Genomic DNA, 27,978 nt, shown 5'->3' on the forward strand with positions numbered 1-27,978 from the left:
AATTCGTGTAGCGCGGGACATCTGTGAACCCTCTGAAAGGTTCTTCCTGCAGCTGCTGCTTTTCTTCAGTGTTGGATTGCAAAGCCCATAATCCCCTATGCAAATTATGGGTTTTGAGAGGCAATGTATTGGAAGGGGACTAGGCTTGGAGAAAGCATCTCTCAAATGCAATGACCGAGGAAAGACAGTGGTAGGAGTATCACCTGCATTTGAAAGAGCGAACCTGTCTGTGTTCAAACCCCTTGCAAGTTTCAGCTGGAAATCGAGGCTGCAAATGCAATGCACAAACCCCGTTTTTCTGCCTGGAGCAGCTGCTGAAACGAAGCGAAGTGAAGTCAAATGTCAGCCTCTGTATCCCTTCTGCTGTATTTCAAAATGTATGACTTGAATCTGTAATTGTGCCTGATTGGCTGGCCACGAAAACAAATGCCAGCGGGGTGGGGGTGGGGAGATGACCCACATTCGTTTCGTACTGTATATGCTGGTTGTGTAATTCAAAGTTATGTCCTGTAAAAATGCTGTGTGGAAGGCATCCCTTCCCAGCAGATGGCAGCAAAATGGAGAAGGTCGTTGTAAAGTGAGACAGCAGCGGACAAAAGATTTGAGATCTCCAACAGCCTTAGTTTCACTTGCCTGCTTTTGAATCCAAGGTAAGTTAACCAAGGCAAAGATTTTGGATTGGGGTCCCTCAGGCCTGGCATTCGTCTGCCTGAGACAGCTGTAAATCCCAGAGTGCTGGTGGTTGTGATAAACGTTTAAATTATTCTGAGGTTTTTCCTACACCGTTGTGTTTTCTTGACAACTTCTAATGTTTCGGTGGTTATGTAATTTGCAAATCCTTTCCCTACACCTACGTGACTCTTTGAAGATTCCCATCCAGTGTAAAACTCTCCTAAAGCTTGGTAATAGGGGATTATAAAGTTGGACCTTCCTTAGTTTGTAATCACAATCGGGGTTCAGGCTGCAAAATTAGTAACAGATACCGATGCAAAACTTTGCAAATCAGGCCAGTTTTCTCTTTTCCCGAAGCTGGTAAGGGCTATAAATACTGCAAAATCTGAGTAAGAATCCTCAGTGCCTATTCTGTAAGATTTTGCTTTTCTTGACAAGTCAGGATGGGGATAACCATTTATTTTTAATCTTAACACTTTGCTCTCTGTTTTGCCTTTAGAAGAAACTAGGTGTGTGAGTGTGTAATTTGAACTGTCATCCATTTATAGTATATCTGTGATTGATTGATAGGGTGGAAAATTCCGTGAAACTTACATTTATTTTCTTTTCCATGTAGAGTTAAAGCAGTAGACTGACATTACTCCAGTGTTCATAGATAAGTTTCCTGTCCAGCAATTACACAAAAGGTAAGAAACACGTTTCATAATCAATTTTAATTTCTTCTGTTCTTTTTCTTTAAAAAAAACCGAGGGCATTCTTTTAAATCTGAAGTTCTAAAACCGGATTTTAAAACAGATTCTGTTCTTGTCTGAATTTTCATCGCCCGTATCTAGCTTTTTAATTTGAAAGCGAATGCTTTTGTCTGAGGTGTTACTGACGACGTAAGCCTTGTTTGAGACGTGTGGTCAAGTTTGCTTTTTACTTGATTGTGTTCATGGAGAATTCAGTATGGTTGATATTCAGAAAATAGAAAAAGTTGAATATCCATGTAGGGGGGCAGTTATGAGGAATACCTTCCCGAATCCAGTTAGCAAAGCTTCATATAATGATTTCAACGATCTTAGCCATCTTACTAATTTTGCTCCTTTGTTTGAAAAAAAACATTCTTTCTCCGTTTTCTCTGCCTGGCAAATATTTTGACAGTTGTAGCGATAAAATCCCAGTTTTCCCCAATTCCATCCAGTTTTAATGAAGGGCTCCAGAGAGCTTTCATTGCAATTGACCTAGCGGTTAGTTTAAACCTCTCACGACCCAGCACAAGCTATTGACAAGAATTAGCAAAGGCAGTGACCAGTGACCAGAAAAAGGCAAATTTTGGGATGGTATTTGAGAGATGCTACAAAGAAAACAAGTCAGGAATGTCCATCAGGTAGTTGTCAAAAGTTAGCCTTCATCCTGCAGATAATGCACCTTTTTCTTTTAAATTCTTGCAAGGAAAGATTTTTTAATCCTTGCAAGAAAGGGTTTTCTGGTCCTTGAAAATATGGTTTCCAACGGCCGAATTTCTAGAAAGTCATCTTGCACTAGTTAAATGTAATTATGGGAACTAAAAGCAGAGCAGGGTGCATTTTTAAAAAAATTCTTTTTGTGAAAGGCATTGCCTCATCCAGAATCTGTTCAGGACCAAGTTGGTCATTCTCAGAATCATTCACTTAGTCAGCCAGTCTAACCTTTCGTTTCTGGGAGGTGGGGTAGGGGAGGAGAATGGGAGGAACCCTATTTTTTTCTTAATAGGATGCATATTTTTCATGCAAATAATAATGACCAGAGACCCCAAGCTGAGCTGGGCTGGTTTGCTCCAGGAGGAAATATCAGGGGGGTGGCTGAAAAAATATAAAAAAAACGAAGAACTAAATAGAAATGCATCAATATAGTTGATAGACCAGATTCAAGTAAAGCAACAATCTTACAGGCAATGGGAGGGATGGGGGGCAATTTTACAAAATCAAGATGGCAGCCACTATGTGATTGAAGCCCCACCCCCTTTTAAGGGGGCGGTGCTTCAATCACACAGTGGCAGGTGCCATCTTGACTTTTTAAAGCCCCTCCCCTGCAGATACCTCTGCTTATTGATAAATAAATTAAGTTGAAATTGGAAAGTTTCACTTCTAAGAAATTGTGGTTAAATGAAGCCACATGTTTCAATGGGAGGACGAAGAACTGAATATTCTGAAGTGCCTTGTTAAAATAATATCTTCATGAAATTAACTACATGTCCTTCCCCTAAGATTTCTTTTTCCTGAACATTTGGACTAAATCCATTTTTTTCTTCTTCTATGGCCTTCACTTCTAACAGAAGTTTATATTACAGCAGCAATTAATTTAGATTGCATTTGGGTTAATGGAATTTTACGACTTAGAAGATCACCTTTTATAGTCAGGTTACAGTCAGTAAACTTGACTTTTGTCTCATACCTGCAACTGGAAAAGTAACAAAAAGGTATTAAAGTAATTTCCACTGCCGAGCTGGTCTAGTTTGAAGTTAAATATTTTTATATCCTGGAAACTGGGTTAGCAGAATGCAATGTGTGCTGAAGCAGTAATATGTTGTACTTTCATTAAAAAAAAAAATCCTGCTTCTGCTTAACCTCCTCAGTGTCCTGTCTTTACTACCGAGAGTTGGAAGTTGGAAATGTTATGTAAGGAAGAAAAACTACATGCAGTTTTGAAAATTAAAGCAAGCTCAAAATGCTTTAAATCTAAATGAATGTACAACTTAGATTTATTTTTTTCGATTTCTACAAGTTGAGCAGAAGAATACCATGTTATCTGATTGTTCTTTTCTCTAAGTAAAAAAATGGGAATAGGGAAAAAGTATTTTAATATGTTAAAAATATAAATAAAGGACTTAATTTATAATACATATGTATAACTCTAGAGGTAATTGATTTTTAATATCTTCAATAATTGTGCCTTATGTTTTTGGACATATGCACCTTGTTCTTTCAGCGTCTCAAAACTAATTAGTTTAGGCATTAAAAACAAATTAGTTCAGGCACTCCTTTGAGCAAGGGAGCCGCGTTGTACAATCCTTGAAGATGTGCATCCTCTTCTCCGTACAAGGAAGCGTCAGCCAGATAAAGAACTTTAGAACGTTTAAGGAAACTTCAGTAAGTTAATCCAAGTTAGTTGAGTTCATCTTCCTATACGGAAGTTTGCTCCCCCGTGTTAAGTTTTATATTTTGAATAGGGCCTTGCAATCTAATGGTTTACAGACAAGCAGATCGGGGGGAAATTAAAATAAAGGCTATTTGCTGAGATTTAGTCAATCAATACTGTAGTTCTGTACAAAGTTACACAGGAATACGTAATTATTTTCATTGTTGAACAGAAATATAATTATTGAAATTTACGAAGTTGGAATAGAAATTGTGCCGAATTGTGAACTGATATCAGAGGAAGAGTTTTTTGGGGTTTTTTGTAAATACTGTGAGGCCTATTCTTATTTAACTTTGGGTGGTCGTGTTTTAAGCTATGCATTGCCAGGAATATAAACCTTTTTTGATGACACTACAGAGAAATAAAAAAAGTATCTTGGCAGGAGTATGTAAGTGAAGGTATGTCTGTGTGAATGGCACCGAGGGCATCGATGAGGGGGTACAGGGAGCAAGTGATGTTGTGTGCCTCGTGACATCATCGGGCAAATGACACAAATGATGTAATTTATGCCCATCCTGACAGACACAAATTACATCATTTGTATTATTTGCCCAACTATGTCTTGACTCTTATGATGTCATAAGATGCTTGTTCTGGGTGTTTGAACACGTGTTCAAATAAACACAAATCAAATACATCTGTTTTTTACGGTGCCATCCAAAATTGATTTATTATGTCCCATCAAGTCAGTTTTGACTCTTAGCAACCACAAAGATAGATTTTCTCCATGAACTATCCAAAAGAGTAACATTTATTGGGGCATTAACTTTTGCATCTGATGCTTTATTTATTAGATCTGTTCATGTTAAGATGCTACATTACTTTTTCTTCATGTGCCTGCTGTTGTCGAAAAAGTCTGCAGCCCTGAAAGTCGCTGTTATTTCCAATGGAAATTATTCTGAGTAACAAGTCTGTGACTCTGTTATAAAGCTAACAATCTTATGAACATGTATCCTCAAGGAAGATCCATTGAATCAACCAGAACTCTCTTCTGAAGGGGGAAGAAAGAATCTGTAAGTCTTGGGTCATCTCCGTTGGTCTGTTAGTGTCAAGTTACTTTGCCACATTTTGCTTCTTAAAAAAAATTATCCATAATATTGTATACGCATTTTAGTGTATCTCTCACAATATATGCAAACGTAAAATGAATTTTTGTGGCATAAACTCAGCAAATTTACATTTTTACATCTGATTTCTCCTAATACTTGCACCTTTGTTCACATTTTTATTAAAGAACTGCTCTTCAATATTCAGAGACATGAAACTCCGAAGTGGAGCAGTCTAAATTCTGTTAATGTAAATTTTTCACTCACTCTTGCTTTTGAGTGAGGATAACTTGGGCTGGACATGCATGTTTTGATATTTCTTCTGGAATTTGACTATATACCTTATAACATGACTGATGTTCAATCGATGGAATTGACTCAGACTTGTTTATATGAAACTCTTCTTATCTTTATCAAAAGAAACATTGCCTGACTATTCCAAGACAGAGAAACTATTGATCATTGCTAAAATTAGTCATTCATTTGTATGTGATTTATTCTATGGCACCCTGTCCTGCACTGGTGGGAAAAAAGGAAGACAAAGTAATTTTGATCAGAAATTTTCTACAAAAAAACATGCTTCACTTTCGTATTATCGGTATGATTGGAAGCATTTGAATTTTTGAAAGGAGAAGATAAAGTAAAGATGACATTGGAATAGTAGTTAACGAGTGGTGGGTTTCTGGTAAATAGGGGCATTAGACTTACAAATCCACAATGACTGAAATCTGTGTCAGAGTTTAAGGCTGAAAAAATCTGCCTGTTTCTATTTTTTCCCAAGTTATGAGAAAAAAAGTGTGTAGTTAATGTTACTGCTTGGGGCATGTCTCTTTTTGCATAGCAAAGTTTTGCAAATCAATGTAAATATGCCTGATGACATCATGACGTATAATGGTCAGTCCTTTGAGGTAGTCCAGACCAGGAAACCAAAGTCATAAATGCTAATACTACTTTTATTATAAGATCACAGTAACAGAATCTTAGACGTCTGAATGTGCCTCTCCCCTCCCTGCCTTTATGTTCAAGAGAACTAAGGAGGGTCAAGTCTGAGACACTTTCTCCACCCCACTCCCTCCTTTGGACTCAGATTTCTCTTCTCTGGCCATTGACTTGGTTGCAGCTCTTCTTCCTGTTCCTCAAAGTTATTCTCACAGCCCATTCCAATGCCTCGAAACACAGAATGTGGGTCCCACCAATCCAAAATTTTCATCCCATATCTTCATCTGCTATGTTCTGAGTTGACAAGAAGCTTATGGGGTAAAGCATCAATGAGATAGCATGAGTGAGCTGCATAGGGTGAGTGCACCCCAAGGGTGTTCTTCAGAGCCAGGATATCCATTGTTGGCTTGTTCCTTCTCCAGGGAGAAGTAAAACAGCAAACACATCACTTTGGTCTGCGCATTCCCTTTCAGTCATCACCTATGTTGATGGATAATCATGGGCATCCATAGGTGTCAGCCCTTCAAAGTAGACCAGATCAGGAAATTATGGGGACTCTATTGTCACAGGATATAATAATGAGAATCTTGAAATCTTGACAGAGATTGTCTCTCTCCCTCTTATACTAAAGAGAATCAAGGTGGGACAAAGTTGGGTTTTTTCCTCACCTCCTCTTCTGTATCCAGGCTAAGCTGATATTTACATACAATAACAGTCTTTTAATTCCTTTTTCAAGGCCAGCTCCATACTCCTCTAGAGCAAGGGACAAGTGATGAAATGTGTTGCAATGTAACAACAGAGGTATGAAAGGACCAAGAATTTTTGGCATGATCATGGTTAGATATGGATGGCAATACAGGGGACTCTGATCCTTCTTTGAAGGAGTTCAGACCTCAGTCCAGGACAGGTAGACATGGTCATCTGGCCAGCAGTTCAGCCTGCACTGCTAGTGGGCTAATACAGGCCTGTTGCCTCCCGGATGGAAGTCCTGATAACTTTACTGACGCCTTGGACTGAATTCAGTTGTGGATTTGTATAAGACATCATGGCTTCTTAGTGATCTAGAGAAAGTATAAACTAGGTTACCAGCCTTAGTCACAGCCATGCCACATGCAACATTCCCTGCTAACAGCAAGAACCATATTAGTACATCTGGGCACTTTGCCACCAGTTCAGCCATAGTCCCAGATATGTTCACACTGTTCTAGGCAAACTAGGATATGATTATCAAAGATAATAAAAAAAATAATTAAAATATGACTTGCATTTACAACCAGCATTAAAAAACACAGTGTATATATTTAAAACACCGGCCAACCAAGAGGTCCAATGATTAGATTGATTAAATATAACCAGCAAAGCTGAAACCATCCCCAAACAAAGGGTTGTAACTAGATGAGCTTCATTGGAAAAGTTTATGCCAAGTGGGTATAGGCCATGAAGTCCCCAAGAGGCTCAAAAGTGTCAAGATGACACCCATGATGGTGCAGTGGAAGTTCTGCCTGTTTTTTTATGTTTGTCACAAAAGAAAAGGTGAGGCCTCAATCGCACCCTTGTGGCTGCCATCTTGATTTTTTTGACCATATCCTGTGGACATCCCTGGAGTAGGTACCAAAAAGGACTTCTGTTGCCACCTTCTTTACTCTGGCTTGGATTCATGGAAACTTCTTCTCTGCTCATGCAGGACTTCATGTGTTCACAGGCAGTCTTTGGTTCTGAGCTCCAAGGAGATAACAGACACAGGAAAAATGCCCAAAAGTAAATTAGTAACCAAGTAGCTGGAATGAGAGTGGTGTTATGGAGCCAGTCAAAACCCAGTTTTGGACCAATGGTAGCAACCGATAGCCTCACGCAGGGAGAGTGAGGGTAATTTAATTGAGAAGTGACAAAGGATGCTTGTTTTGGCAAGATCAGTATGCTCCAGAAATTATCATAATTGGTTTACTGCTCAAAGGAGCAGGAAAGGGTCTCCTACCCCAGTAAGTACCAGGATATTAAGTAAGAAGCTTGGAGCAAGGAGAACCCCAAATTCTATCAATGAATAAACCAAGAAGACTGGATCAGCCCTGCTCCCCACCCAAAGCGTTTCTGTTTTGTTCAGACTGAATTCATGCATATGGAAGTTCATCCTGATTTTCTCCACTTCACATGTGGAATCTGTAGACTTTCCTGTTTTTTGTTCCCCCAAATATGATTTTAGGGGGTGGATTTGGTATTCAAGGAACTGTGTTATTTTTGAATAGAGAGAACATCGTTCTAATCCTGAAAATAAGGTCATCTTCTCTTGGAACTGTGTGTTTGTGTGTGCATGTTTGTGTATGTGTGTTCACTTTCATCTTTCAACAAAGCTATTAGGAGGGAAGATTAGCAGCAGACCAGACCACACTATCACATGGTTCATCAGATGCTGGCAGCAGACAAAAAGCCTATTTATATTATAAGAAAAGGGTTATGGAAGAGAAAGGGGAGCACTGATGCCTGATGGCCAAATAAATCATCAGACCATTGAATAGATCAAGCATCTTACTCTTTCAGCAACTGCAACTCATTCACTCAGCTGAGAGAGATTCCAACTCTACTTTGGAATCCAGAGAGGAGAGGCCGATATACTTGTCTAGCCCAGGAGGACAAGAAAAGACGCATCAGACTGAGCAAGTGTTCTTGATGAATCTGATCATCTTCATAGCTAGGATGATGATGCCCAGTTCTAATAAATCCCTTGCTGAAACTGAAATAGAAATAATGGTGAAATATGAGCTTGATTATCTAATTGAGCTTGATTATCTAGTCAATAAAGTTGATGATATGTGTATATCTGTGTCCATGTGTGCAGAATAGATCTCTCAGGTAGTAAGTCTCTGTGCATCTTCTCTTAGGATTTTTCTCAGTGAGAGCTGTTCCTATATACAAGAATAGATAGCAATAATTTTCCCAGTAGGAATGCATGGCAAGTGGAGTGATGACTCAACCAACTTGAAGCACAGAGACCCAGATCTCCCTCTGTGGCCCTATTTTAGGTTTGGTATGCTGGTCACACTAGAGTGGTCTTCGCCTATCATATAATTATCTAGTCAACCTGGAGAGGGCTGATCCACAATGGGATCAAATGAGGTATGCGCAGGGTGGAATGTTGAAAATTCAGGGAAATATTTACAGATATGTAGACAGATTCTGACCAAGTTCAGCTAAACGCAGGGATGGTTCTTCAGACCATCCCTGTCAATGTGTGTCCAGGGTCAGGGACAGAGAAGGGAGACTAGTTCTCCTCTTACATCCAGGAGCCAAGTGCAGCAGCATTAAGAAATGAACTTCATCTCTTGTAATCCCAAAATTTACAGATATCTACAACAGAAGCTCCTTGTGTTAAGGGTTAAGAGATTCTGCGCATGGAAGTGAGTGATGGTTGTTGCAAGGTCAAATCATCCTGATTCATTTCCTATTAAGCTCACACACTGATATGTATATTGGTTACAGAATGAGTTCTGTTTCCTGGTGCATACTAGTTGAGCTTAGCAGAAAAGCCATGTGGAATCTGTCACTGAGGACAAGAGAGAGATGAGGCAATAGAGCAGTGTTTCTCAACCTCAGCAACTTGAAGATGTGTGGACTTCGACTCCCAGGATTCCCTAGCCAGCTATGCTGGTTGGGGAATTCTGAGAGTTGAAGTTCACCCATCTTCAAGCTGCCAAGGTTGAGAAACACGGCTTCAAACTAATCCTTTGGTTTGGCTCAACAAGTATCAGGGCAGTCTATGGCAATATCAAAGCAGATAATATTGCTCACTTTGGGTGGTAAATGCTTCCGGCATCAAAACTAGACTTAGATGTGATCTGTCTTGGGGGGAAAAAAACACCCTCACTTTCTTAAGAGTGATTTATATCATCCAACAAAGCTGAGGAACAAAATGGACATTTGTCTTTGTCGCTGTAGCAATAAAGAAATGAGTGAATGCATTTTATTGTTCTAAGCACAGCATAGGTCATAACATATTAAGATGTAAACAATTTAATATAGTTGTCTCAATAAAGAAATGAGGTATTATTTGCCCCAAGTTCGGAGACCGCAACGAGTATAGGCCAAATGCTAAAACTGAAGCTGGATTTTACACAAAATTTGGGTGTCGTGGGAATTTGCCTGTCTCTGTAGCTATATGTAAATTCTCAAGCTCATTACTGAAAAGACTTTTGGGGTTCCCTCTGAATGGCTAGAGATCTTTGATTTCAATATGTGCACTGCAGTTGCAGAAGGAGCAAAGGAAAATTCCCTAGTCATCCTTGGAGGTAGGTCAAGTTGCTCCAGAGATAAGGTTGCAGAGAGAGGGATTTATGAAAGAATGTTCAAGATGGCAGGGGTGTCTGCCAAGTATGGTCCAAAAAATCAAGAAGATGGCTACAATATTGTGACCTAAGCTCTACCTGTTTTGTATGTGCGTGGCCACCATCTCCTTTTTTTACCACACCCAATGGGCATCCCTGCAAGACGGAGAAAGGAAGCGTGGTGTGTGTGCTGGCTCTACGTTCTTGAAACAGAAAGTTCAAACATCTGCTTTAACAAGGTCTGAATTCTAGTTAATTGCAGATTCACCATGTGTAACCACCCATCTCTTATCAATTCAGGAAGTGGTTTGTATCCCCACAACCTCAGGAGGGAGTAACTGGGTTTTACCTGGTTTCCAGGGGCCCTCATGTCACATCCAACCCAACATCATGTTGCTCTCCATTTGACATCAACGTGAAGGGGAAAAATATTGATATGATTATATTGGGGTGGCTCCTGGTAAATGGGCCTGAACCCATGGAAAGTTGCATCTGTTGCCAGCATCTGGGCTGCAGTGCACTACACATCCTGCTTCTGCCCCTTTATCACTGATCTTGTTGCTTTGGAGCAGAGAAGATGCCACCAACAAGTTGACTTCAAAGAAGATCCAGTGTGGATCCAGTGCAATGCTGGTTGTTGGAGCCCATTTAATGGGTGTGCATAGTTGTTTGTTTCTTTGCATGGCTACTTGTGTATGGAGAGAGCAGCTACATGTTCCCATTGGGTAGGAAAATGTGACTGTTCCCACCAGGGCCTGGGGTTGAATAGCGTGCATGGAGAAGAAGAACAAGCAGAAACTTGGAAATAACTACGGAAGTAATTACTGGCAGGAGTAAGATATAGTGGGGAGACTTCAACAACATGCCTGTAGACTCAAGGTCCTTCTGTCATATGCCAGGTTTGTGTCAGTGAGACATCTCTTCTCCAGATGTTAAACCGGGATAATAGCAAGCTTGCAGGAGCTACAAGCCAGATGCTCAAGGTCTGCGAATGAGGACCCTGCTTTTCAACAGAGGGATGGGCTTATCACACTGGGACCTGCCTCATGTCCCCCTTTCTCTGGGGTTGCTGCAAATTGTCCCTGGCTGCCTGTTGCTCCTACTGTGCCTGGACATCTGGAGAATCCGGGCCACCCCATCTGCTTTTCCACCCCCTACCCTCACCCCCAATAGCATCCCAATCAGGGTAACTGCAGGCTGGCTCAGATGGATGGGCATTATGTAGCAAACATGCTGCAGAAATCTGAAGTTACAACACTCCTGATAACTCAGCAGATAACCTGATGGCAGATTTCACCCTGGATGCTGCATTGGTGTTAATATTTTGATAACTCAGAATTTGCATAGAAACTTAATGCTCCCAAGATTATTTTAATATACGTTACCTTTTGGCTTTAGGATGGTCTGTGGCTGGGTCTACCGCACCCTCTTCCATTCAGTTTGAAGTTTCTTCTGATGTGCAGTCTGATAATCCCAAGTGATTTTTTTCCTTACTGTTTCATATTTATTTATCACCGCTATTGGCAAACTCTTCTTTTCACATGTCTGAATAATTCAGGGTTGTAGGGAGAAAAAAACTTTCACAAGCCCCATCAAAAGAATTATTGAGTAGATAGTTGGAAGAGGCAATGCAGAACATTTTTGCGTGTGTGTGTGTGTGTGTGTGTTAACTGCCATGTTGGTGAAACACATGAAGAAGGTTTTTTAATCTGGATGTCTCCTACTAACAAAAAATGCATACTTTAGCGCTTGGCAATTAGCAATCCAAGGGCTTGATCTGGTCACTTTCCTTGCTAATCCTAAAAATGCTTCTATCCTTTGCCAGTGAATATCAACCACTCAAGGAGGTCGACAGGGAAAGGGGTCTCAGATGTTAAAATGGCTGCCCCGAACATGCACTGGAGCTGTCCCCCCTGAACCGAACATCCCTCCTCCATTTACAAACTGTATAGTAAACTGGCCATGACAGTGAGGTCTCCTTCTGGTGCTTACGCAGCTTTCTCCATTGAGCCTGTAGATGTGGTTTTTCCTGGTGGTCTCCCATCCAAGTACAAACCAGATTTTGCAGCTGCCATCTGGACCACCCCCTCTGTGGGCATTCTTGAACCAGTGGGAGCCAGACCCAAGCTAAGGAACTGATCATTTAATCCTTTCACTGATAAAGCATTACATTATAAGGAATCTTAGCAGAGGCCCTTTTTCCCCCTCACTTCTCACTCCTGGGCTAAGGCAAGAGGGCAGGCAGACAAGACATTTAATAAAACCAGAGCTGTATTGAATCTGGCCTTCGCTTCCTGCAGAACCACTCATTCCTATCCTAACCCTTCTTTCATTCAGTATGGGAGGTGGGACCTCTGCTAAAAATCAGTTTCCAAGCAAGGAGATCTGTTCTGCCCACTCACTGGGGGGAGAGTAAAACGTTGGCTTCTGAAAAGCTCTAAGCCCCAAAATGGGAAATTAGGTGACTGTGTCCCAAACAGGTGGTTACTCATCCAAGTGCTTATTCCCTCTCATAATAAAATCGTCATCATCTCTGCTTGGCATGATATTATTAGCTTATGCTTTTAAGCAATGTCTCCTCACCCATCAAGATCCCTGTGTGTTGGAGTGATGTTAATATACATTTTATCAATTTATTAATGAACCCATCAAGACAATGAGAGATTAGATATGCAGCACCAGGAAGGAAGGAAGGAAGGAAGGAAGGAAGGAAGGAAGGAAGGAAGGAAGGAAGGAAGGAAGGAAGGAAGGAAAAAGCGGAGTTGTATTAAAAGACACTGGGGGCAAATAGCATCCAATTTTTTATTTGATTTCAGTCATTCCAAATGATGGGCCACTAGGTTCATCTCTCATTTGTAGGCTGTTAATTCTGAACGTGATTTGATCATTTGCAATTTGCACCCCCCTCTCTGTTGCATCCTGCATATATTAGCACCTGAAGAGAAGGCTGCCATTTACACACCCAGTGCTACATATTCAGTTAAGGATCAGATTTAATTGGAAGAGGGGACGACCAGCTGCGAGGTGTCCAAACAATCTCCTCCATCATGCAGATTCGATAATTAGTAAAAACAGGCAGGCAAATTGCGAAATGGGGGGGAAATTATGGCAAGTGACGCATTCTGTCCAGTTGGAACCCAGCCTGGGAGAGTAAATCTCACATGATTTACAGAAATATATCCACATTCGGCTTGGAAATTGACCCAGACCCAGGAATAAAGCTTAAGCTTGGCTTCTCCAAAACTCCCCTCCAGTTTAACAGCAAAAGTCCCCTCCCTCACAAACATATTCAGGATTAGTTCCCTCTTAATATTCTCTTGCCCCTCCCATTATGTACATTGCGATCTTGACTTTTTTGGCCACACTCTACAGACCCCCTGCAGCACTGACAATATGGGGGGGGGTCAGCTTTGCCCTCTGCCCCCCCCCAAGTTAGAGCTGGAACAACCTCATTGGGAGGCAGAGCCATTTTATTTATTTATTTTATTTCTACAGCCACCCATCTCAACGAGTGACTCAGCCAGGGAGCCATGCTTTTCCCACCTAACTGGCATAGGACAGTCACCCCCAATCCATGGGCAGCCACAGGGGACACCAGGAATGTCCCGTGTGTCATGCTGGCCACCTCCTTCCCTCTCCGTTACCCTCAAGACCTGTTTGGGCTAAGTTTCTCAGGGTCGACCTCCTAAGAAGGTCAACCAAACCAAGTTGGCTGCTGTCAGCATATGATGACAGCCCTGCCCCTGCCAGTTGGGTAGGACCTGGATGAGCGACCAGCAGGAACACCCAGAAAGGGGCAGGGGTTGGATCCCATGGTCACAGCTGCCATCTTGACCTTTTGACCTTTTTGTGAACAGCCCCAGCTCCCCAAATTTTCAATGACTGGGGAATGATCAGCAGGGGAAAAAGGACAGTGCATCCTGTATTTTGAGATACAATGTGTGAAATAACAACAATTAACACGAGCTACTTGACTTTACAGATGGTAAGTTCAAACAAACAACCCTACTATCACTTTTAGCACCGTTCCTATGCGTTTAAAGCCCCCATTGGTTAATTGATTGATTGACTGATTGAAAACACCCAGTGCTATTCAACGTCTCCTTAGTCAAAAATGAAGACAAGTATGTTATGTTCCATAAATAATTTTTGGCATGCGCCAACCCCATTCCCACAATACGATCATCAGCTGCATATGTTTGTTTTAATCTTCGGGACTATTTATGTAAAAATACGCAGAGGGCAGAGTGTCGGTTTATCTTCAGCATGGGTAATGAGGAGAAAATACCAGCTGCCACACGAAAATGGTCCAGGTGGATGGAAGCCAAAAAAAAAAACCGGGGGGGATGGGTGCAAGTGTGGATGGTTTCAAGGGCGTTGCTTGGCAAAAATAATGCACGTACAACATCCTTAGTTTTTAATTGCGGTGTTGGAGTTTGCATTATGCCACAGGTGCCCAGGGTGTGGTCAAAAAAGTCAAGAGGGTGACCGAGACAGTGTGATTGAAGCTCCACCCATTTTGGTGGTCGCCATCTTGACTTTTTTTACCACACTTTGGACACCCCTGCCTTGGGCTATTCATTTGCTAGTCATGTTTCTGTAATAATTTCCTGCAAGAAGTCACTGAGTCAACCATGAGCAGTGCAGAGAAACATAGAGTTGGGACAATGTCTAGGAGTCATCTACTCAACTTTCTGCTCCGGGCAGGATGGATGAAAACCCCTCTGACGGAGGCCCATCCACCCTCTCTTTGAAGACTCCTGGCAAAGGAGAGCTCCTCCCTTCGAGTGGCAGCCTGTTCCGCCAGCACGATGTCTAGCTGAACTTCCTCCCTTGGAGTCTTAACACTTCTGGGCAAGAGGGAGGAAACCCACACCCTCTTCTACATGATTTCAGATTTTTGAAGATGCTGTCAGACATCAATGAAGCAAAGTCTGCTTGGGTTCAGCTTTGAACCCGGGGCAACTTTGAAAAAACTGTCTAAAGCCAGGCAGCTTCCCATCGCTCCACCTCTTCAGTCAAACGGGCCAGGCCAAACTTTGCTGAGATGTTTTGCTCCGTGTGACAATTGCCAGTGGGGTAGAGGGCCTACCGTCCATGCTCCCAGGTGACCTCTGCATACTTAGGTGGACTTTTTTTTTTCCTGTTTGTCGTTTCTCCCCTTCCCTATGGAAGACAGAGTAAGGCCTGGGGAAGGCGACAGGAATATAAATCACAAGCCTTGTAAAAATCCAGCTAATGGGGAATTCCTTTGGACAGCAGACAATCCACAACGGGCTTGTTTCTGCTTTGGAGGAAATCAAGGTTAACAAGGGGAGAGTTTTGTGTTGCAAGTAGGAAGCAAGAAACAATGGATTTCGCCTGCACTGCAGCTTCTGTAGAAAGACCTCGAGAGAAAACGTGGAGATTTGTCTTCTCTTTAACTTCCCCCTAATTTGGTTCTTCGGGTCTCATTTTTTCTGTAATCAGACCATCACAGCAAAACGAATGCAACTGCCACTTAAAGGGGCACCCCCAAAAAAGGCTTTAGAAAAAGTTAAGACGCTGGCTGCAACCCCGCCATCAAAGCCTCACCCTTCTTAACTTGTATGGTCAGGTTGGGTGGACACAGCCACCATCCTGACTTTTTTGACACATACCTGGATATCCCAGTTGCAACTGGCTCTCCTGTTGCTGCATAACGGAAAAGTCAGAAATACACTCTTATCGTCCAAACAGGTGGCAGAACCCAGCCAACCTTGTTAGATTCCAAAAAAGCTAAGAAGGAGGACCTGACTGGTATTTGGATGGGAGACCACCAATACATCCCAAGGGTATAAATAAGACTGATTATAAAAACACATCATGGGCAAACCACTTTGGTATTCCAGAAGTGGCTTGGTGACAAAGGATCTTTCTGTACCTTTAGGACAGGTGTTTTTCAAACTTGGCAACTTTAAGGTGGGTGGACTTCAACTCCCAGAATTCCCCAGCCAGCTGGGGAATTCTGGGAGTTGAAGTCCACCCACCTTAAAGTTGCCAAATTTGAAAAACACTGCTTTAGGACTTTTTTTTCTTGTCATCAGAAAATAGATAGATATTGCAGGTTCCATTCCAGACCACTGCAATAAAGCAACTATTGCAATAAAGCAAGTTTTGGTTTCCCAGTGCATATGAAAGTTATGTTTACACTATACTGTAGTCTATTAAGTGTGCAATAGCATTGTGTCTAAAAGAAAATCGATCTACATACTTTAATTAAAAAATACTTTATTGCTAAAAAAATGCTAATCATCATCTGAGCCTTCAGCGAGTCGCAGTCTTTTTGCTGGTGGAGGGTCTTGTTAAAAAAACGCAATATCTGCGAAGCGCAATAAAACGAGGTATGCCTGTACAGGTAGTCCTCACTTAACGACCACAATTGGGATTGGAATTTCAGTTGCTACGTGAAGCATTCATTCAACAATTCTGACCCAATTTTACAACCTTTCTGCAGTGGTTGTTAAGTGAATCACTGTGGGCATTAAGTGAACCATGTGTTTGTTAAGTGAATCACACAGTTCCCCCATTGATTTTGCTTGCCAGAAGCCAGCCGGGAAGGTCAAAAATGGCGATCAGGTGACAGGACGCTGCAATGGTCATAAATGTGAACCAGTTGCCAAGCGCCCAAATCATGATTACGTGACTGCGGGGACACTGTGACAGTCATAACTGTGAGGACCAGTTGTAAGTCAGTTTTTTCAGCACTGTCGTAAGTCAGAACCATCACTAAACAAATGGTTGTTAAGCGAGGACTACCTGAACTATGCTGCAGGACTTCTGGAGGTGTTCACAAATAGCACTAATTCAGTTTCTGTAAACTTCTCCTGAGAGTTTCCGCTCTCTCTCCATAAGCCAAGGAGCCATACTGACTTGTGCTTCTATTGGAACAATGGCCATTTTTGTCTCACTGTGCAAGCAAATGCAGCAAGGAAATGGTGAAGTTTGGGGATGCCACCTAGATGTCTGTACAAACCATGAGGAACTGGGTGTCCCTGTCCACCACAAGTTAACCATGAGCCAGCAGTGGATACAGCTGCTAAACAGGCAAACATTATCTTGAATTAACAGGAGCACAGAGTCCAGATCATTGGAAGTTGTTGCCCCTCTACTCTGCCCCAGTCAGACCCCCTTGCATCCCTGTGTCTAGTTCTGGGCACCATTAGATTTAAAACAGGCAGTGACAGATTGAATCAAGTTCAGAGCAGGACTACCAAAACGATGAGAAGTCCAAGTTGAAGGATCTGGGTACGTTTAACGACCGGGCTGATGGGAGATATGATAGCAGTCTTCAGGTACCTGAAGGCTGTCTCACAGAAGTGGACTTCTTCTCTGTTGCCCCAAAAGGACCAGGACCATTGGGTCAACTCTAAGGAAGGATTTCAGGCTAGACACCAGGAGGAGCTTCCTGACTGTACTAGCTGACCTAAAGCGGTCACTTCTTCTTTGCTAAAGATCTTCAAACAGAGGCTGGATGTTCATCGGCCAGAGACGGTCAAGTGGATCCTGCACTGAGAGGGTGATTGGATAAGATGTCTTCTCAAGACCCTTCCAGCTCCATGACTCTCTGATACCCATTGCACCATGACGTTGTGATGCGTCTGATGCCACGGGCCTCTCCCGTAGGCCCCCATGGGCGGAGTCTCTCCTCTTTCTCCATTCCTCTTTGCTCAAGTTCTGCCCAGCGCCAGGAAGCAGCTGTGGAGACAGTCGAGCGGTGAGGCAAAAGAGGGTTCAAGCCAGTGGCTGTGCAGAACTGCCCTTTTGGTGGCGGAGGGTCAGGCCTACGGCAACTGCTTAAGCCCAAAGTTGTTCCTTCCAAGCCCAAAGTTCTCTCCAGCAAGATCCGTCAAGAGGGGAAGGAGTTACAAAACTTCCAGCCCCCAAAGTGCTCCCATGTTGAGCCAACACCCCCCCCCCGCTTTACCCTCCGGTCCAAAGCAGGCCCCCTTCTTTTTCGAAGGGCAGAAATGGCCCCAGGTTGTCAGTCCTGTGTGTGCAGTTGAACCAGCAGAAGAAACATGGCAAGGGAGCCCACCAGCCAAGGAACGAACGAATGCTTGCCGCCTGCCCCCCAGCCGCCCTGCTCCGAAATAGCCTCTCACTACATCAGTGGGAGAGAAGCTATTTTCAGCGCTGAGTGGGGGCGAGGACCCAGCCTTATCACCAAACAGCTGCTGCTCAGAAATAAGAGGTTTCCCTTTTTCTAACCTAAAGAGTGAAAGAGGGGGGCGGCGGGTGAGAGAAGTGGACATCCAGACTGGCCATCTCCTGCTGATGGTTCATCCCAGAGACCGACCGGGTCTTTGTGATAAGTGAGTCAGGGAAAATTTGGACTGAGTGGACAATGCAGCTCCTGGGGGATCTACCAGAATAGGGGCGCTCTAGTACCTATCATACGTTGCTTATACTTCAGCCAGGGCCAGGTGGAGGGGGCAGCCGGCAGCAGCAGGTGGGCAGGTGGCCCAAAGGACAGAGATGGGGGAAGAGAGGTAGATGGGGGCGTTCAAGTGAGGCAGTCTCTTACCTTTGACCAAGAATGGCTTGGATCTGGGTGGGTCCTCGCCTCATGACCGCGTGGGATTTGCTCAATGACAGCAACTGGGATTGCCAGAAGTGCCACCGCTAAGCAGAGTGGTCACATGATGTTTTGCTTAGCGATGGAGTTGCCAGTCCCAGTTAGGGTTGTTAAGTGAGGACTACCTGTAATGCAATTTCTACTTTGATTGACTTTCTCCATGCCAGGAATTTGAACATGTGAAGGAGTCCCTGAATTGTCTGTTGTCCCAGAAAGTGGAGAAAGGTAAACATCAGAGACCACAGTCCCGTTAGGAACACCTGGACCGATTTAAACTCAGGGATATAAAGAAAATCAAGTCTCCCCTGAAATAACCTTGATTCCTAGTGAAACTCCATAGACATGTCTGTGTAGTTTCCTTATGAACAATATAGAAGTGGTTTGCAACTGGCTTTTTCCAGGAAGGATTTGGCCTAGTCCACCCTCCTAGGGTCTCCTTGTGGTTTCCTATCCAAGTAGTAACAGATCTGATCCTGCTTAGCTTCTCCAGATCAACCAAGGTCTGCTGGAGACTGCAATCTAACTGAGCAGATAGCTTTTGAGGGCCTTGCTGGCTACCACCAACATCTTCAGCCAAGGTGCTGATTGGTGAGGGACAATGGAGAATCAGTGCAGATTGACTTTAAGGACCCTTGGCTTATAGTTATGACTTGTCAGTTAAAAATTCCTAGCAAGAAAGTAACTCCAAACTGGAGATTTTCAGCAGGTCTTCAAAGAATGACATACAAGTACTTCCTTTTACTTGTGCCTAATTTTTCCTGGGCTGATCAGGAAGATGTGTTGGGCCCCTGCCGGAAACATAAACTGGACTTTGGTCTGTTTCAGCTGGAGAATCCTGAAGTCCCTATTCATAATTGCTCCAAATATGAAGGAAATTCTACAGGGGTGTCCACAGGGAGGGGTTTAAAAAAGTCAAGATGGTAGCCATAACCATGTCATCAAAGCCCCACTCTGATGCACTTTTAAAAGGGGCTTTTGAAATCCCACAGATATCATACATCTGTGGGATTAAATTAGTGGGAATTCGTTAGCAGAATTGCACCTACTCTCACATCCAGATGGTTAATGTCAAAACTAATACAGCACTGTAGATGTTTGTCTTCTGTAATGGAACCGCCCAGAGTCCCTCCTTGTGGGGGGAGATGGGCGGCGATAAAAATTGGATAGATAAATAAATAATAAAAATACTAGTTATAGACGTGATTCTGTATAGTTGATCAACAAATCGGATTATAATACATTATATTTCCTTATTCTTTGCTTACAAATCTATGTTTGCTGAGAAAGCATTTTTGTGCGCTGATTATACCACAGTTCCATTCACACATATTTATTTGTACCCAAATTATACCTGAGCCAAGTCCGTCACTGCTGGGGCCACATGGGGTGTGTGTCGAAATCTGCAAGATGGAGCTTGTGATGTTGTGATGGAGGCCCTGCCCTGTACATACAAAAAATATGGGGTTTCACTTCTGATGCTTCACCCACCATCTTGCAAACTCTGACTCTGCCTATGGACCCCTGTGCTCACTGAACAAATTTGCTTTTCCAGCCCCAAGACCAGGCCCACAACCAAGGTCTGTGTCACCCGGGGCAAACATGGATTCCGCACCCATTTTGGCACCCCCCCAAGCTCATTTTGGTGCCCCCCCCAGTGCAGCACCCGGGGCACATGCCCCACTTGCCCCCCCCCAGTTGTGGCCAGGCCTGTAACTAGGGTCTGTGTCACCCGGGGCAAACATGGATTCCACACCCATTTTGGCACCCCCCAGAGCTCATTTTGGTGCCCCCCCCAGTGCAGCACCCGGGGCACATGCCCCACTTGCCCCCCCCCAGTTGTGGCCAGGCCTGTAACTAGGGTCTGTGTCACCCGGGGCAAACATGGATTCCACACCCATTTTGGCACCCCCCAGAGCTCATTTTGGTGCCCCCCCTCATTTTGGCACCCCCCAGCACTCATTTTGGTGCCCCCCCAGTGCGGCACCCGGGGCACATGCCCCGCTTGCCCCCCCCCAGTTGTGGCCAGGCCCGTAACTAGGGTCTGTGTCACCCGGGGCAAACATGAATTCCGTGCCCATTTTGATGCCCCCCCAGTGCTCATTTTGGTGCCCACCCCCCAGTTGCGGCCCTGGTTGCAGCCCTGCCCGAGACCAGTCTGGTCTTCTTCTGTGCCATACCCTGCTGAGGGTTTTTTTGGTTCCATGATCCCTTTTCTTTGCCTCTACATCTTAGGCCCTTATTTAATCAATTTTACCCAACTATTACATTAGCAACACTCCACAGGGGTCAGCAAGGGCCAGTCTGGGGTAGTGGTTAAAGGCACCAGGCTAGAAACTGGGAGACCCTGAGTTCTGCTCCAGCCTGAGACACAAAGCCAGCTGCGTGACCCTGGGCCAGTCGCTCTCTCTCAGCCCTGGGAAGGAGGCAATGGCAAACCACTTCTGAAAAACCTTGCCAAGAAAACTGCAGGGACTAGTCCAGTCATTCTCCAGGAGTCAAGACTGATTTGAAGGCACCAAAAAACTCCCAGCCAACCGCATTAAGTAGCTGCAGGCTACTTAGAACCCCAAATGGGAGAATATTGTAAGGTTCTATTGTCTATGCACTCTTGAGGTATGAACATGACTAGGCAGCGGTGGAGTTGAGTGAAGCCCCCTACTCAACAGGATCAGTCAAGGACAATGTTGCCCAATAGTCTGTACGGCCAACCCACCTGGGGCTGAGAGAAAATAGCTGGTGGAAACTGTTGAGAGCCTATCAGGCTATGATCCGTGACCGAGGAGGGGATTTTATTGCAAGGCACACCCGCTTGACGAATTAACTGCTTTGCTGGGTCAGATCCGCATCTAGTTAGGCCAGTATTCTGTTTCCAACAGCCTTTTGAGGGTCTGAAGCAAAGCATGCTATCATTTGTGTTTTTTTAATTATTATTTTTGTAATAAAACCATTTTAATCTTAAAAAAGGAAAGCTTTAAAAAATAAATATACAAACTAAGAAGGATTTTTTTTAAAAAAATCTATCTTATACTTTATACTTATCAATAGTCACTGGTTCACCAATGAATTCACTACTATAATACAAGATATTATTGTAAGTGGGAAGTGGAAGGCAAAAGGAAGAGGGGCCAACCAGGAGCACGATGGATGGATGATATTCTAGAAGTGATGGATTCGACCTTGGGGGAGCTGGGGGTGGTGACAACTGACAGGAAGCTCTAGTGTGGGCTGGTCCATGAAGCCACGAAGATTCAGAAGCGACTGAAAGAATAAACAACAAAATTATTGTAAGATATCTCAAAATGCCATAGTAACCCATATTGATGCATCCTTTGATTGGTAGAAGACATTGTCTTTTCCAAAACAGATAGATTACACATTTCTGACAACCATTTAATTATTTCTGAAATAATTTCACTTTTCCAGTTTCTTAATATTCTTTTTGCCACCCTCCATGCATGAGACAACCACAGTTCCCGATAAACAGTCAAAGTCCAAAGTTTTGGTATATAATTCAACAAAAATATGTTCTCATTAGTAAACAGCAAACAAATAAATCTTTATTACAGCCAAAGACCAGCATAAGGAGGGTGGGGTACAGTCAGTTAAAAGCATAGAAGATACATTAAATTCTAATATAAGGAGCTAAAGCACAAAAGTACATTAAAATCTGATATAAAAGCTAAAACACAGAAATAAAAAATATTAGTAAACAGCATCTGATATTTCAGGAGCCCCCTACCATGTATGGGGAGGCTTTATGTAGCTCCCAGCCAATGGAGAAAGCAGTTCACCATCCCTCCATTGATTTATCTGTTTTTCTTTTGTTCAAGCCATCTAAGCCAGGGGCCCTCTCATGAGAGCAAAATCAAAACCCTAAGAACGCTGGGGGCAATTCCTGTCCACGCACATTGCACCTAGAAACAGCCATATTGTTAATTAATCAATACATAACTGCAGGTATTAAATACAGGTGATGCACCCAAATAAAAGAGAAAGAAACAGACCTCCTCCAGAAGCACAGAAAGAAAAAGTCTTTAGAAAAAAATGAAGTAGATTATATCCATTCTATACTGGTATAGATTCTTTGTTAATGCCAAGAAACTTTCAATGGCAGTGCTAATGAAATCTAATAAATGACGATACAAATAAGGCCAAAGATATTTCTGTCTCTCTCGGGGTGCCAAGCTGATTTATTCAATTTATTGATTAGATTTTGCTTTTCCTCCAGAAGCTCAAGTTACCTCAAGTTAGAGATATCTCTATCTCTGTCTCTATCATCTGTTCCAATTTTTCCACACAACAAGGTAAGGGCTGTACCACCCCTTCCAAAGGGCCCTTTCGAAGGGCCTTCTCTGCTAGCACACGCAGAAGACCTCTGAAGGCCCATGTAATGGCTGTGCTGAGCCTTTGTGAAAATGCCACTATCTGGAAGCTCCAAGGAGTGGATTGCAGGTGGGTGTGTACACAAGATTTGCACTGCCCTACCACAACTCTTTGAGGGTGGCTGAGTTGAGGGACAGAGGCTGACCCAGTGACCTTCTGTGGCTGACTATGGCCTGGAACTGGGATCATCCCAGTTCTACTCCCACAGCATCACACGGGCTATGCGCAGTTATATGTTTATCCAATCAGAAAGGATTCTCCCCCAAATCATTGCCTATTAGTAGGGGTGGTATAATCTTATTTATTGTCAGATCTCCCTAGCAGCAGCCAGAACTGTAGAAGTACAGCAAAGAACAATTCTATCTGAGTGCACAACAATAAGATTGATAGGTGAAGGGTGAAATGGGAACGTAAGAATCCCAGCAAGTACCTTTGCTTTTAAATATGGGATCTATTTATTGGCAACCCAAAGCCTCTTGAGCAAGGCTTCTCAACCTTGGCAACTTGAAGACGTGTGGACTTCGACTCCCAGAACTGAAGCTGGCGGGGGAATTCTGAGAGTTGAGCCCACGCGTCTTCGTTGCCAAGGTTGAGCAACGCTGCTCTTCAGTCTGATTTCTTCCTCCTTTGTTTTCAGTGAGACAGGTTTGAAGAGTAGCCTTCGCTAGGGGCAGGCAGCTTGCCTGGCGAAATTGATCCTTTCTACTATACCTAGAGATTGTCTTGACTTCTGTTACTTCTTCCTCCGCCTCAGTTCCATCTACCTTGGCCCTTCCCTTCCCCAAACAATTACCCCTATAATTTGCCCCATCGCGTTCTTTATTATTCTCTGATGTTTCAGCTGGAAGGAGTTTAGGGGCAATGTGTGCGTGTCAGTGTAGGAGTGTGTTTGTTAGGGCTACCATATCTGATGGCAGAAATCCAGCTGGCCAGTAGATGGCAGCAAAGAGTGATTAGTTTGCGCTTCTTTTGGTTCTCATCTAGAGATCGACTGGATTTTTACCGTTCTTAGTGGGTTTGAATGAAAGATCGATCCGTGCATGTGTGAGACGGTGACCCGACGCATTTTAATAAGTAGCTATTAACTATATCTACAGTATACCTATGAGGCTTCTCACATATATGCTCATAAACATACATACAGATTGGCATATGTTCGCATGGATATACATATATAACTGTGTATGTAACCAAATTTATTGGGGGGAAAATACTGGTTTCAGCTGGCGTTTGCAAGGAGAAAGCTGAGCGTTGCCCAAGCATTGTCTCTGTTCATAATTTCTTCTGTCTGCCTTTCCTAATTTTCAATTTCATGGGATGGGATGTTGAAGTTAAATTTAGGGCCATTTTCCCTTTGAGAAATTATGGGAATGATGCCAGGTATTTCTTGTTTACGTCAACAGTCTTTCCGACTCTCCAGAGGAGGTGCATATATGCTGCCTGCCTTCTGGGGTATCTCCAGGGCTCGGTCAAAAAAGTCAGTATGGCAGCCATAAGGGCACGATCGGAGCTGCACCTGTTTTTTTTACGCAGATCTCAGTGTTAGCATCTGTGCAGAAATCGGGGTCATGTTTGCATTGCCATGAGGACATGGGTCTTCTCCTCTCCCCCTTCCATGCCAGGGCAGTTGTTTTATTCTGAAATTTTGCCTTTGGTCTGGATTTTCTGTTTTCCTAAATTTGCCTATACCGTTATGTTCCGACGGGGAAAGGAGATCTCGGCCTTTCTTTGGGGGAGCTCTCAGGCTTGAAACGTGTCTGGCAGCATCCTCGGCCCCCTCGCTCGCCCTGGCTCTCCCCGCCGCCGCCGCCACCTCCTCCCCCCGGATGCCCATGCAAGTCGGAGGCATCGGATGCAAACAAATGAGGGCAAAGAAGAAAGATGCTTGTTTCTGCGCAACGTGGCCTGTGGTTGTGTCTCGGTCGAGGGCTTTTGTGAAGCAGTCCCCCAGACGGTGTGTTTTGTTTTGCATCGGGGGACAGTGGCTTATTGTTAGCCCCTTCGACACCACTCCGTCCAAACACCCTTCGGGGGCTTGTGAAGCAACGCAGCTCAATTTGCATTTGTTCCAGTCACAAAGGTTTATAGGTCAGCGGAGGCTGGCTGGCAGCAGAAAATCACCATCGGGCCCTGCCCATTCTTCTGTGGTTGTCAGGAATGTATATTTCTTCTCCGCCATGAATATATGATGGCGCGGTCTGAAGGCGCTTTGTTCCTCTGGAGCTTGGTACCAGCTGGGACTAAGATGGAGGACGTGGCTTGGTGCCAGCTCGGCTCTTTCAGCCCTTCCCTCTTCCCTCCTTCGGTGCGGTGCCCCCCTTGTGCCCACCCGAAGCGGCATCCGCAGCCCTGTCGGTACCCGCAGAGGCAGTCAGAGGGCGCCGCTCACCCTCTTCCTGGCGGGGGCCGAGCGCTGGATCGGTCCTTCCCTCCGGCAGCTTTGCCAGGCTGCGCATCAGGACTCCCAGCTCAGGGGTCCACGTCCCCAGCCGGCCGCCGCTCTTTGGCCAAGCGAGGGCGGAGGGGGACGGGAAAGCAGCGTTGCGGTCTCAGCAGCGAAGCTAAATAACAGTTTTTTAGGCAACGCAGAACGCATGCCTTAATTCAGGGAGTTTTTGCCTCGAGGACAGGGCAAAGCCCTCTGTGATAAAAGACGTCCCTTGCCCTGTACCGCTCCTGGTAAGGATGCTGCCGGGTGGGTTTGTGCTATAGGATATCAAGCATTCCGGGAAGGGATCCTTTACAAAAAAATCTTTTAAATATCTTCAGACCTTAAGGTTTGATCAGTCAGGGGCTTGGAGTGGGGGGAAAAATGGACTTTGAACCAGCGAAGCGCGCCACGCAGATTAAGGGACGCTGGAGCAAGATGCGCGGTGATTTCGTTCTGACAATTCCTTTCAGGGAACGGTCCTTCCCCGGAGTCGGGGAAGCTCTCCGTTTCAGTGGCAAGACTCCAGTCAGCCCACAGCTGCGTCTGAGATCTGCAGCTCCCCCCCACCCCCCCACTCCCGGTTTCCCTTGCATCGAGGTTTGCCCAGCCTGGGGTTTAATGCCCCCATTTAAATGCAAACGCCGACTCTCTTTTCCCGAATCCACTTGAAAAAGGCATCCTGCAGAATGCAGATGGGGTTCCACTCAGAGGCTTCAGGAGAGGCTGACTAAACCTCGTTTTGATGTCTCCCTTTGAAATACGCAGGGAATCCCATCTGAAGACCTGAATCGCTGCCAGGGATTGATTAGCATTCAGGCCATGTCCTGAACCCTTCAGCCAAGCACCCCTCCGCCCCAACCAATGTTCAGGTACAATCGCCTGATTGTCTCTCTCGGTGTCAGCCAAGCCTGGAGAGATCCTGGCCTTCAAGCCTTTTTACTCACCAGCAAATTTAATCTGTGTGCGTGCATGTTGTGGTCAAGCATCAAATCTTACTGCAAGGTGCAGTGGCTGTTTTATTTATACATTTTATTGGCCCGTTTATGTGCCTGAATAGCTCTAGGCAATTTACTGTACACACAGATACACTTACATTAAAGACCTGTAAAATATTCTGAATCTTTTGGGTAAATATTTTTAAAATATGCATTGTTTAAATATATACACCCAAGACATTCACACAACCCCCTTCTAGTGTAACTAGGGCTGTGTGGTTTGGTAGATTAAGCAGCTAAGCGTGCAGCCCTATACAGGAGCTCTCACGGTGAAATTCCATGTAATTCAATGCATTTTAAAACCCTTCACTTGTGAATAATTCCAATCTAACTCAGACAGACACCTATAGCATTACAGTGCTTGATGATTAACTAATGAAGACCACTGTGAACCAATGACTATCAAGATGAGGGCAATCTTAATTGAATTTAAAAGAATATTTTCATGGCACTGCATGACAAACTTTTTCAATATAAGGTAATTTACTATTCATTTATATGACACCTCTCTGCTTAAAAATGCCCTTAAGATAATGCATAGTAGCTTTTATTACTCCTGTTCCAAAGATATTTCTATACATCTCTCCCAAAACATGCAGACACGAAGCTTATCCTTAGGAAAGAAATATAATCAAATTAAAAATAGCTTTATTGATGGTGTGCTTGGTTTGTTAAATGATGCAACTTTCTCTTGCCTCAGATAAGATTTTCAGAAGGAAAACTCACCAGATCTTGCACACTTATCTTCCAAGTGATTATGTCCATCCGGAAGTAACTACCTTTAACAATCCATACAGATAATTCCCTATCAAGTTAGAGGTTTTCTGTAAGTTTCCTTGTTTTGCAGATTGGACTTCTTATCTAGTAACAGAATGATGAGTTTCCAACTCTTTAGATGTGGTATGGGACTTAACCTCATTCATTCCATGTGCAGAAGGAAATTTTCTTTGGAAAATTGCCCAACCCAATGGACTTCCTTCTGATGTCAATATAAACCTAATTCTGACCTCCTTCAATACAGTGGTCCAAACTGGACTTTCTTCTGTCCAAAGTACATCAGTGGCAGCCGCCTGTCACATCTTTTACCTACTGAAATAATGCCCATCCCTTTCCCACAATAAGACCAGAACGTGTCTTTTGACATGCATAGATGTTAATCATTGAGAAATCTCTATATAATCACGGACAAGGTGTTCACATCAGATATGGAAAGGAGAAAAAGTACCTGAAACCAAGAGCTTGATCTTCAGATTAGGTATTTGTTCAGAAAAGGCCACCTGTCTTGCCTTTAATAACTTGCAAAATAACATGCATGAACATAGTAATGGTAGCATCAACACAGGGGCAATCAATTGTACAGGGACAATGCTCAGAGGCTAGTTTGTTAAATAATAAATACAGAATTGACTTTAAAAATATGGAATAAAACAAGCAATGAGCA

General features: G+C 43.7%; 1 long non-coding RNA gene across 1 annotated transcript; it reads left to right on the forward strand.

Moving 5' to 3' along the window:
- The first annotated feature begins 501 nt into the window (after positions 1–501).
- Positions 502–27,978, forward strand: LOC134501410 (uncharacterized). Its single transcript, XR_010068352.1, has 3 exons — positions 502–650; positions 1,289–1,358; positions 27,385–27,978. It is a non-coding gene; the product is annotated as an uncharacterized LOC134501410 (long non-coding RNA).

Source organism: Candoia aspera, chromosome 7 (assembly GCF_035149785.1).
Source record: "Candoia aspera isolate rCanAsp1 chromosome 7, rCanAsp1.hap2, whole genome shotgun sequence".
Classification (NCBI taxonomy): Eukaryota; Metazoa; Chordata; class Lepidosauria; order Squamata; family Boidae; genus Candoia; species Candoia aspera.